Genomic DNA, 10,343 nt, shown 5'->3' with positions numbered 1-10,343 from the left:
CTGTGAGGAGGGGACGGCGCCTTCCTAGGAAACAAAGCTTGTAGTGGTGTCTGCGACCAGCATCTAATACTCAGGGTGCTGACCAGAGGAAGGGCTGTCCCAAAGTCTGTGCCACCCGAGTGGTAGGGGACCAGGGGACTGCACTGAGCGGCCTCACACGGGGACACTCTGCCTCCCTGTGGGGCATTGTGTTGAGCCCCAGAAAGCACTGAATCTGCGTGGTCCAGGGAGGGGAGGAGCCCTCCCGCCCTGAGCTCCCATTGCCGAGAGGCTGGGATCTGTGACCAGCCCTGAGGGGCCCCGTGGTGGCGTGTGGAGCCGCCCCAGCTTTGCTGAGACCAGTGGTACAGGGAGCTGCGTGGAGCTGACTTTGGGTCCCCTCCGCTGGGCGCCTTGGCGCAGGGGCAGTGGGACACTGTGGGCGGACTCTCTGCCTGTGTGTTGCTTTCTGAATTTGTGAGTCTGATTGGGGAACTGGCTCCCAACCTCCAGGCGTGCACTGGGGGACAGAGCAGTGGAGACTGGAACTGGTGTCTGCACAGAGATGGTCTGAGGGGCGGGCCTGGTGTGACCAGCCAACCAGAGCTGGAAAGGGAGGAACAGAGCCCGCCTGCCTCTCCTGTAGCCAGGAGCCCCGCCTCCAATAGGAAAGGGGCGGGTCCCGCTCACTGAGGCCCCAGATACCACTGCGGGGGGGGGGGGGGGGGGGGGCAAGGGAAAGCAGCTCACAGGAGGACATCACAAGAATAAGACTCTCAGGGACTGTTGTTTGGGAGCTGGAGGAAAAGCTGAAAATCCCTGCTGGGGGCTGGGCAGGCAAAGAGATCACTGGAATGTTCTTTAATCGAACCCACTGAGCCCAGGCTGCTGAAACGGCCCACACAGAAAAGGCAACAGGCTGAAATCAATCTGAGCCTGCAGCAGGCCAGAGCCTGGGGAACTATAATCAGAGGACAGGGTAGGGACGGAGGAGCTGGCTGTGGAGCACAGGCTAAATCCTGCACAGTGAGTACCTGACCACAAAACCTCTAATAAGGGGAGTGACACCCTGAGCTACACTAGCCACCCTGCACCCTAAAGACTCTACAGAAGACTCTGGAGCAAGACCAAGCAACTACAAGGCTGCAAAATAGGTGACAAGAGGAGGTGGTCCACGGAGAGCCTCAGATCAACCATCTACCTAAGGAAACCAGAGCCAAACCTGGACGGCTCCTCACAGTGGGTGATACACAAGCACCTCCCAGGAGAATGGAAATCAGCCCACAAAACAGTGAGCCACAGACAACACAAGCTGCCCAGAAGAAACCCACCTGATTGTCTGTCTTTTTTTCTTCTGTTTTGTTTGTTTGTTTGTTTGTATGTTTGTTTTCTCTCTTTTTTTTCCTTAGGAAGAAGAGAAAGGGAGGGAATTTATTTGTATTCTCCTTTTTAAATTTTTTAATAATTTTTAAAAATTTTAAAAAATATATTTTTAACTAATTTTTTTCTTTTTTTATAAAAGAATTCTGTCTTGCTTAGCTTGTTTTTAATTTTGTTTAATTTATTTGCTTTGTTTTGTTTTATACGTGCTTCTACTATCAAGACTTTCGTGATATCCCTGCTTGATGACTGGGACTTTATCATTATAACCAAGTTTTCTGCTTTCCTCTATAGTTTTCCCCAAATCTCTTACCTGACTCCCTCCCTGCCTGGGCTTCATCTCTCTCCTCTCGATCCATTGGAATAACTTTTTTTTTCTTTTCTTTTCTTTTTTCTTTTTTTTCTTTTCTTTTGTTCTTTTATTATCCTCCCTTCTGTCTGTCTGTCTTTTTGTTCAATTGTTAGTTTCTCTTATTCTCTTTATTGTATTTTTATTATCTCATTTTCAACTATTATCCTATTCCTATTCTCTCCCTTAATTTTTTGCTGGACCTTCTTTCAGAATCTTTTCTCCGCTTCTGTTATCTCCCAGTAGCTTCTCTATTTTTTACATTTTAGTTTATTATTATTTTCTAAAATTTCACCACTATTAACAACAATATACATCTCTCTCTCTGAGCATTACTTTTCTTTCTCCCTTTCTTTTTTTTTTAAGCTTTTTGTGTGTGTGTTCTCCCTTTACTCTCCCAGTTCTGTTTTTCACATGGGTTGTTTTTGTTATGAATGTCAAGATATTTTGTAAGATACCTCTTGTTTCCTGGAAGTTTAGTTGTGTATTGTCCTGACTTGCCAGCACCTGTGCAACAGCTTACACGATGAGGATGGTCTGAGACACAGTTAGCCAACCTGAGAGGAGAGTCCTCCCAAGGACTTATCAATGACAATCTAGACCCAACCACAACACGAGAACATAAAGAAACCACAAGAGGGACACGCCTAGAGCAAAGAGCTCAGAAGTATAAGGAAAACACACCTCTGAGCTCCACTGGACCCACCAGACAAAATCCCATCCCACAAGACTGGGAGACAACAACTATATCTAATATATAGATACAAACACTAAGACCTAACAAAATGGGGAGACAAAGAAACAACCCCCAAATTAAAGAAAAGGAAACATTGCCAGAAGAAGTCTTTGATGAGATGGAGTTAAGCAAGTTATCAGAAACAGAGTTCAGGGTATTGATGATTAAGATGTTCAAAAAACTTAAAGAGAAAAACAAGGCAATAGAGGATAAGATCGAGGACTATAGGGAAAACATGAAAAAAGAGATACATACCATAAACAAAAATCAGGCAGAAATAAAGAATGCTATATCTGATATCAAGAATACATTGGAAGGAATTAAAAGCAGGCTCAATGAAGCAGAGAATAGAATAAGTGACCTAGAAGACAAGGTAGAAAAAATCACTCAATCAGAGCAGCAAAAAGAAAAAATCACTTAAAAAGCATGAGGACAGTCTAAGGGAGATTTGGGACAACATGAAGTGAAACAACATTTGCATTATAGGAATGCCAGAGGGGGAGGAAAGAGAGCAAGGGATAGAGAACTTGGTGGGGAAATAATGGAAGAAAACTACCCTAGGGTGGTGAGGGAGAAAGCCACAGAAGTTAAGGAAGCACAGAGGGTTCCAAACAAGAGGGACCCAAAGAGACCCACTCCAAGACACATCATAATTAAAATGGCAAATGGCAAGGACAAAGAGACAATATTAAGGGCTGCAAGAGAGAGACAAGCAGTGACCTACAAGGGAACCCCTATAAGGCTGACAGCTGATTTCTCAACAGTCACACTTCAGGCCAGAAGGGAGTGGCATGAAGTTCTCCAAGTAGTGAAAAGCAAGAACATGCAACCAAGATTGCTTTATCCAGCAAGGCTATCATTTAAAATGGAAGGTGAAATAAAGAGCTTCCCAGACAAAAGAAGGCTAAAGGAATTCAGTTCCACTAAACCAGCATTGCAAGAAATGCTAAAAGGACTGCTTTAAGCAAAAGAGGGAATAGTGAGAGAAAGGTACATCAGTATAAAGGGGGAAAATGGCATTAAATAAGTATATATCAATAGTAACCTTAAATGTAAGCGGAATAAATGGTCCAATCAAGAGACATAGGGTAGCTGAATGGATAAGAAAACAGGACCCAAATATATGCTGTCTACAAGAGACCCACCTGACAGCAAAAGACTCACACAGGTTAAAAGTGAAAGGACTGAGTAAAATATTCCATGCAAATGGAAAGGAAAAGAAAGCTGAAGTAGCAATTCTTATTTCTCACAAATAGACTTCAAAATAAAGACCATAACAAGAGACAAAGATGGTCACTATATTATGCTAAAGGGATCAATCCAACAGGAGGAAATAACCTTATAAACATTTATCACCCAATATAGGAGCACCTAAATATATGAAAAATTTCTTGGGAGACTTTCAGGGGAAGATTGACAGCAACACAACCATAGCGGCAGACTTTAAGATCCAACTGTCAGCATTGGACAGATCATCAAGACAAAAAATCACCTTAAATGACTCTCTAGACATAATGGATTTAATTGACATTTACAGAACATTTCATCCCAAAGCAGCAGAATACACATTCTTCTCAAGTGCACATGGAACTTTCTCAAAAATAGACCACATGTTAGGGCACAAAGCAAGTCTCTAGAAATACAAGAAGATTGAAGTCATATCAAGCATCTTCTCAGATCACAGTGCCATGAAACTGGAAATCAACCACTATAAAAAACCCAAAAATATTCAAATACATGGAGGCTAAATAGCATGTCATTAAACAATGAATGGGTTACCAATGAGATCAAGGAAGAAATCAAACACTTCATGAAAAGTAACAAAAATGAACAGACAACAACCCAAAATCTATGGGACAGGGCGAAAGCAGTCCTGAGAGGAAAATTCATATCATTACAGGCCTATCTCAAGAAACAAGAAAAAGATCTAATGAACCATCTAACACAACTAAAAGAACTAGAATGAGAACAGGAAGAAAAGCCTCGAGGAAGTAGAAGGAAGGAAATAATAAAGATCAGAGCAGAAATTAATGACATAGAGACTTAAAAAACAATACAAAAAATCAATGAAACCAAGAGCTGGTTCTTTGAAAAGGTAAATAAGATTGATGCACCTTTAGCTAGACTCACTAAGAAACAAAGAGAAAGGACCCAAATAAATAAAATCAGAAATGAAAGAGGCGATATAACAACTGACCCAACAGAAATACAAAGAATTGTAAGAAAATACTATGAGCATCTATCTATATACCAACAAATTGGACAACATGGGGGAAATGGACAAATTCCTAGACGCATACACATTCCAAAGTTGAGTCAAGAAGAGGCAGAAAACCTGAATAGGCCAATAACAACTAATGAAATTGAAGGTGTAATACAAAAACTCCCAGCAAACATAAGTCCTGTACCAGATAGATTTACAGGCAAGTTTTACCAAACATACAACGAAAAATTAATGCCTATTCTATTCAAACTATTCCAGAAAATTCAAGAGGAGGGAAAACTCCAAGCTCTTTTTATGAGGCCAGCATCATCCTAATCCCAAAACCAGATAAAGATACTACAAAGAAAGAAAATTACAGGCCAATATCCCTGATGAACATAGATGTTAAAATTCACACTAAAGTACTAGCAAACCAGATCCAGCAATACATTAAAAAGATCATACATCATGACCAAGTGGGATTTAGTCCAGGGATGCAAGGCTGGTTCAACATCTGCAAATCAATAACTGTGATACATCACGTAAACAATATGAAGGGCAAAAATCGTATGATCATATCAATAGACGCAGAAAAAGCATTTGACAAAATCCAGCACCCATTTCTCATAAAAACTCTCAGCAAAGTGGGAATAGAGGGATCATACCTCAAGATAATAAAGGCCATATATGACAGAACTACAGCCAACATCATACTCAATGGTCAAAAACTAAAACCATTTCCATTATAAACAGGAACAAGACAGGGATGTCCACTTTCACCCTCTTATTCAACATAGTACTGGAAGTCCTCGCCACAGCCATCAGACAGAAAGAAAACATAAAAGGCATCCAAATTTGGAAAGGAGGAGATAAAACTGTCATTATTTGCAGATGACATGATATTGTACATAGAAAACCCAGAAGGCTCTATCAAAGTACTAGTATATTTGATAAAAGAATTTGGCAAAGTCACTGGATACAAAATCAACATCCAGAAATCAATGGCATTCTTACACACCAACAATGAACTTTCAGAGAGAGAAACTAAAAAAAACAAAATTACCATTTACCATTGCAACTAAAAAAATAAGATACCTAGGAATAAACTTAACCAAGGATGTAAAAGATCTGTACTTGGAAAACTATAGGATCACTGAAAAAATAAACAGAGGAAGATATAAACAAGTGGAAGAATATACCATGCTCATGGATTGGAAGAATTAATATCATTAAAATGTCCATACTACCCAACACAATTTATAAATTCAATGCAATTCCTACTAAAATACCAACAGCATATTTCACAGACCTAGAACAAACATTTCAAAAATTTATATGGAGCCAAAAAAGACCTCAAATAGCTGCAGCCATCTTGAGAAAGAAGAACAGAGTGGGAAGGATCACTTTACCGGACATCAAACTGTACTACAAAGCCATTATAGTCAAAACGTCCTGGTATTGGTACAACAACAGACATACAGATCGATAGAACAGAGCAGAATCCCCAGAAATAGACCCACGCCATTATGGTCAGTTAATATTTGACAAAGGAGGCAAGAGCATCCAATGGAGTAAAGACAGTCTGTTCAATAAGTGGTGCTGGGAAATTTGGACAGATACATGCAAAAAATGAACCTAGACCACCAACTTTCACCATACACAAAAATAAACTCAAAATGGATAAAAGACTTAAACTTAAGTCATGAAACCATAAAAATCCTGGAAGAAAATAGGCAATAAAGTTACAGACATCTCATGTAGTGGAATTTTCACTGAAACATCTCCTAGGGCAAGAGAAACAAAGGAAAAAATAAACATATGGGACTACATCAAACTAAAAAGCTTCTGCACAACAAAAGAAAACAGCCTCAAAATACAAAGGAACCCCACGTTCTGGGAAAACATATGTGTCAAGGATGCATCTGATAAGGGGCTAATTTCCAAAGTGTACAAAGAACTCATAGTACTCAACAAGAGGAAGACAAACAACCCAATTAAGAAATGAGCAAAGGACTTGAATAGACACTTCTCCAAAGAGGACATACAGATGGACAAGGGAAACATGAGAAAATGCTCAACCTCGCTAATCATCAGAGAGATGCAAATTAAAACCACAGTGAGGTGTCACCTCACACCTGTCAGAATGGCTCCATCAATAAATCAACAAAAGACATGTGCTGTGAGGGTGTGGAGAAAGGGGAACCTAGTGCACTGCTGGTGGGAATGCAGACTGGTCCAGTCACTATGGAAAACAGTATGGAGGTTCCTCAAAGAATTAAAAATGGAGCTTCCTTTTGACCCAGTGATTCCACTCCTAAGAATGTATCCTAAGAATCTTGAAACACTCACCAGAAAGAATATATGCACCCCTATGTTCATAGCAGCACAGTTTACAATAGCCAAGATCTGGAAACAGCCCAAGTGCCCATCAGTAGATGAATGGATAAAAAGCTGTGGGACATTCACACCATGGAATACTACGCAGCTGTGAAGAAGGATCTGGTACCCTTTGGGACAATATGGAGGGACCTCGAGAGTATTGTGCTAAGTGAAATAAGCCAGGGAGCGAAACACAGACACTACATGATCTTGCTTATACTTGGAATCTAAAGAACTTAAACTGATGAACAGAATAAATTCAATGACATGGAAGCATGGATCAGACTGATGAATCTCAGAGGGATGGAGGAGGGCGGGTGGGTGGAGGGGGAGAGACTAACCAAAGAATTTATATGCAGATATGCACAACCCAAGGACACGGACAATGGTGGGGAGAGGGACTGGGGAGGGGATGGGATGGGGTGTAGTGGGTCATTGGGGAGAAAAAGGGACATCTGTAATATTTTAAACAAAAATAAAATTAAGAAAAAAGGAGATATGGAGAAAACAGTAGAGAAAAGCAATAAACTTATTGGTTATAATGATAATATCCCAGCAATACAGCAGAGAACATCAATAAAATCTTGATAATAGAACAAAAATCAAAACAATACAAAACAAAAAAGAAGCAGGGCAAGAAAAAACAAGTCCTAAAAAAAATTAATTAAAAAACTTAAAACTTACAATCAATTAAAAATTTTTTCATCCTTTTTCTGAAAAACAAACAAAAAAAATCAACCAAGTGTGTTCTGTCTGGGCAGCTTGTGTTGCCTGCGGCTCGCTGTTTTTTATGCTCGTTTCTGGTCTCCTGGGAGGTGCGTGTGTGTCAGCCAACGTGAGGGCCGTCCAGGGTTTCTCTGGTGTCCTTAGGTAGGTGGCCGGCCTGAGGCTCCCTGTGGACCACGTCCACCTGTCAGCTATTTAGCCTCCCCCTTGGGGTTGCCTGGTCTTCCTCTAACGTCTTCCCAAGAGAGTCTTTGCAGTGCAGGCCTGCTAGGGTAGCTCGGACTATTGGGCCCCTTTCTTACAGATGTCGCCATCTGGCACTCACTGTGGGGACGTTAGTCTCTGCTCCACAGGCAGCTCCTCAGTCTCTACCCCATCCTCTGATTCTAGTTCCCCAGGCTCTGGCCTGCTGCAGGTTCATATTAAATTTAGTCTGTTGCCTTTTCTATATGGACAGTTTCAGTGGCCTGGACTCAGTCGGATTCATTAAAAGAGACTCCTGTGAGCACTTTGCCTGCCCAGTCCCCAGAAGGGGTTTTAAGCTTTTCCTCCAGTTCCCAAACAATAGTACCTGAGAGTCTTACTCTTGTAATGTTGTCCTCTGAGCTGTTCTCCTGCAGAACTGTGCCCAGCAGGGGATATCTGGAGCTTCAGTGAGCTGGCCCAGCCCCTTTCCTGTTGCTGGTGATGCTCCTAGCCTGCAGGAGAGGTAGGTGTGCTCCACCCCTCCTTTCCCAGATGTGGTTGGCTGATTGCATGGGGCACACTAATTTCAAACTCTCCACAATGCAGGCACAAATCCCAGCTTTTGCTGGTCTGTCTCCCCAATGCAGTCCAGGAAAGTGCACACCCTTTCATTGATCAAAAAGTCAAAAATGTGCCAAGCAACACATAAGCAGAGAACCCGCCCTGCAAGGTCCCATTGCCCCTGATCCTTGGAACCAAGCAAAAGGGGTCACAAAGTTAGCCCCACACAGGTCTCCTAAGCAGCTGATTTTAGTAAAGCTGGGGCAGCTCCTTGTACACTATCCTGGCTCCCCTCAGAGTAGGTCAAAAATCTCAGATTCACCCCACCAGCAACTCCAGCAGCTGGAGTCCTGATCCATTCTGCTGGCAGCTCCAGTCCCTCTCTGGCGGCAGGAGAGCTCTCTTCCTCTTCCCTGTGCCACACTGTTCAAATGCTTTCTGGGGTTCTACACAATGCCTTACAGGAAAGCAGAGGGTCCCTGCAGCTTGCTGCTCAGTGCAGCCCTCTGACCTCTTTCTATTCAGAAGCCACAGCCTTCAAGACCCACTTTCCTGAAGTCAGCACCCGGGGTGAAACTCTCTTGCCGCAGCTGCCGCCATTAGGCTTGTTGTTTCACTGGGAAGGCAGGGTCCCCTCCTCTCAGGCACACTGTTCCCCTGGCTCCCTCCGCCTGCTGTGCAGGGGCTCTCCTTCCCTTCTCCACTGCTCAGGTTTGAGATCCCAGCTTCTGTATGCCAGCCCACCCACCCAACGGTAGGGAACTTTGCAACCTCTAACCATTGGGCCTCGCAGCTGAGTACTGGCTTCGGGGGGACTCCCCCTTTCTATGCAACCCCTCTCTTACCAGACTCTATGATGTTTCTTCAGTGCTCCTTACTCAAAATATGTCCAATCAGGTATATTTCTTTTATTTTTTCAAACTGGTATGCAGTGTTTTAGCAGTAAATCCAGTCAGTGGCTGAGAGCAAGGGCACTCTGCTTCCTGTCAGAGTGCCACCATCTTCCTCCTCTCTTCCATTGCTTTCCAAGAGAGTAGAAGCAAGGGAGGGAGGGGGAGAGAGAGAAACATTGATGGGAGAGAGACATCGAGTGGCTGCCTCTGGGACTGGGGGTGGGGATCAAACCCATGACTCTTCCGTGCTCAAGACCATGCTCCAACCACTGTGCAACACAGGTCAGGGCAGGAATTAGCTGGTATTTAAATGTTATGTAGAATTTCTTTGTGGAACCATGTGGCTTAGTGGTTCTTTGTGTGTTTGTTTTTGTGGAATAACTTGGCCTTTTCATTTCTTCTATAGTAGTTTGTTTTGACCTTCTGACTCTATTAGGACTAATTTTGATAAGTTTCATTTTCCTAAAACATACCATTTCTTCTAAGTTTCACATTTGCATAGTTTTATCAAGTACTTTCTTAAAAATTGTTTTCTCTGTTTTTATACTATTTCTCCTGTGGACAAAAAGGGGCCACATACTAAACCTTTAAAACTCAAGGCAGGTCTGCATGGCAGCCTTGCAAACTCAGAGACCTAAAATAACCCTCAAGAGTGGTCTGAAATTAAAACATTTTAAACATAAGCAGTTGATGGTTGGTAGCCATGTCCTGAGGCAGTGTTTTTCCTTAACAAAGGTTCATTTTCACCTTAACAAAGCCTGTGGTTGTCTTTCTGCATCTGTGGTAATAGACCTGAGTAACACATGCCTTTCCAAAACAAAGTAATTCCCATTTTTCTGGACCCTCAATGCACCAGGGCAGAGACCAAGAATCCTCTAATTGTTATTGTTATATTGTTAACTGTTGACTGTTATCTATCTTACACCCACCTAAGTAAAAAAATATGTGACT

Source organism: Miniopterus schreibersii (genome assembly GCF_964146895.1).
Source record: "Miniopterus schreibersii genome assembly, chromosome: 14".
Lineage (NCBI taxonomy): Eukaryota > Metazoa > Chordata > Mammalia > Chiroptera > Miniopteridae > Miniopterus > Miniopterus schreibersii.
The sequence above is the reverse complement of the archived record's forward strand: the minus strand, read 5'-3'. Positions refer to the sequence as shown.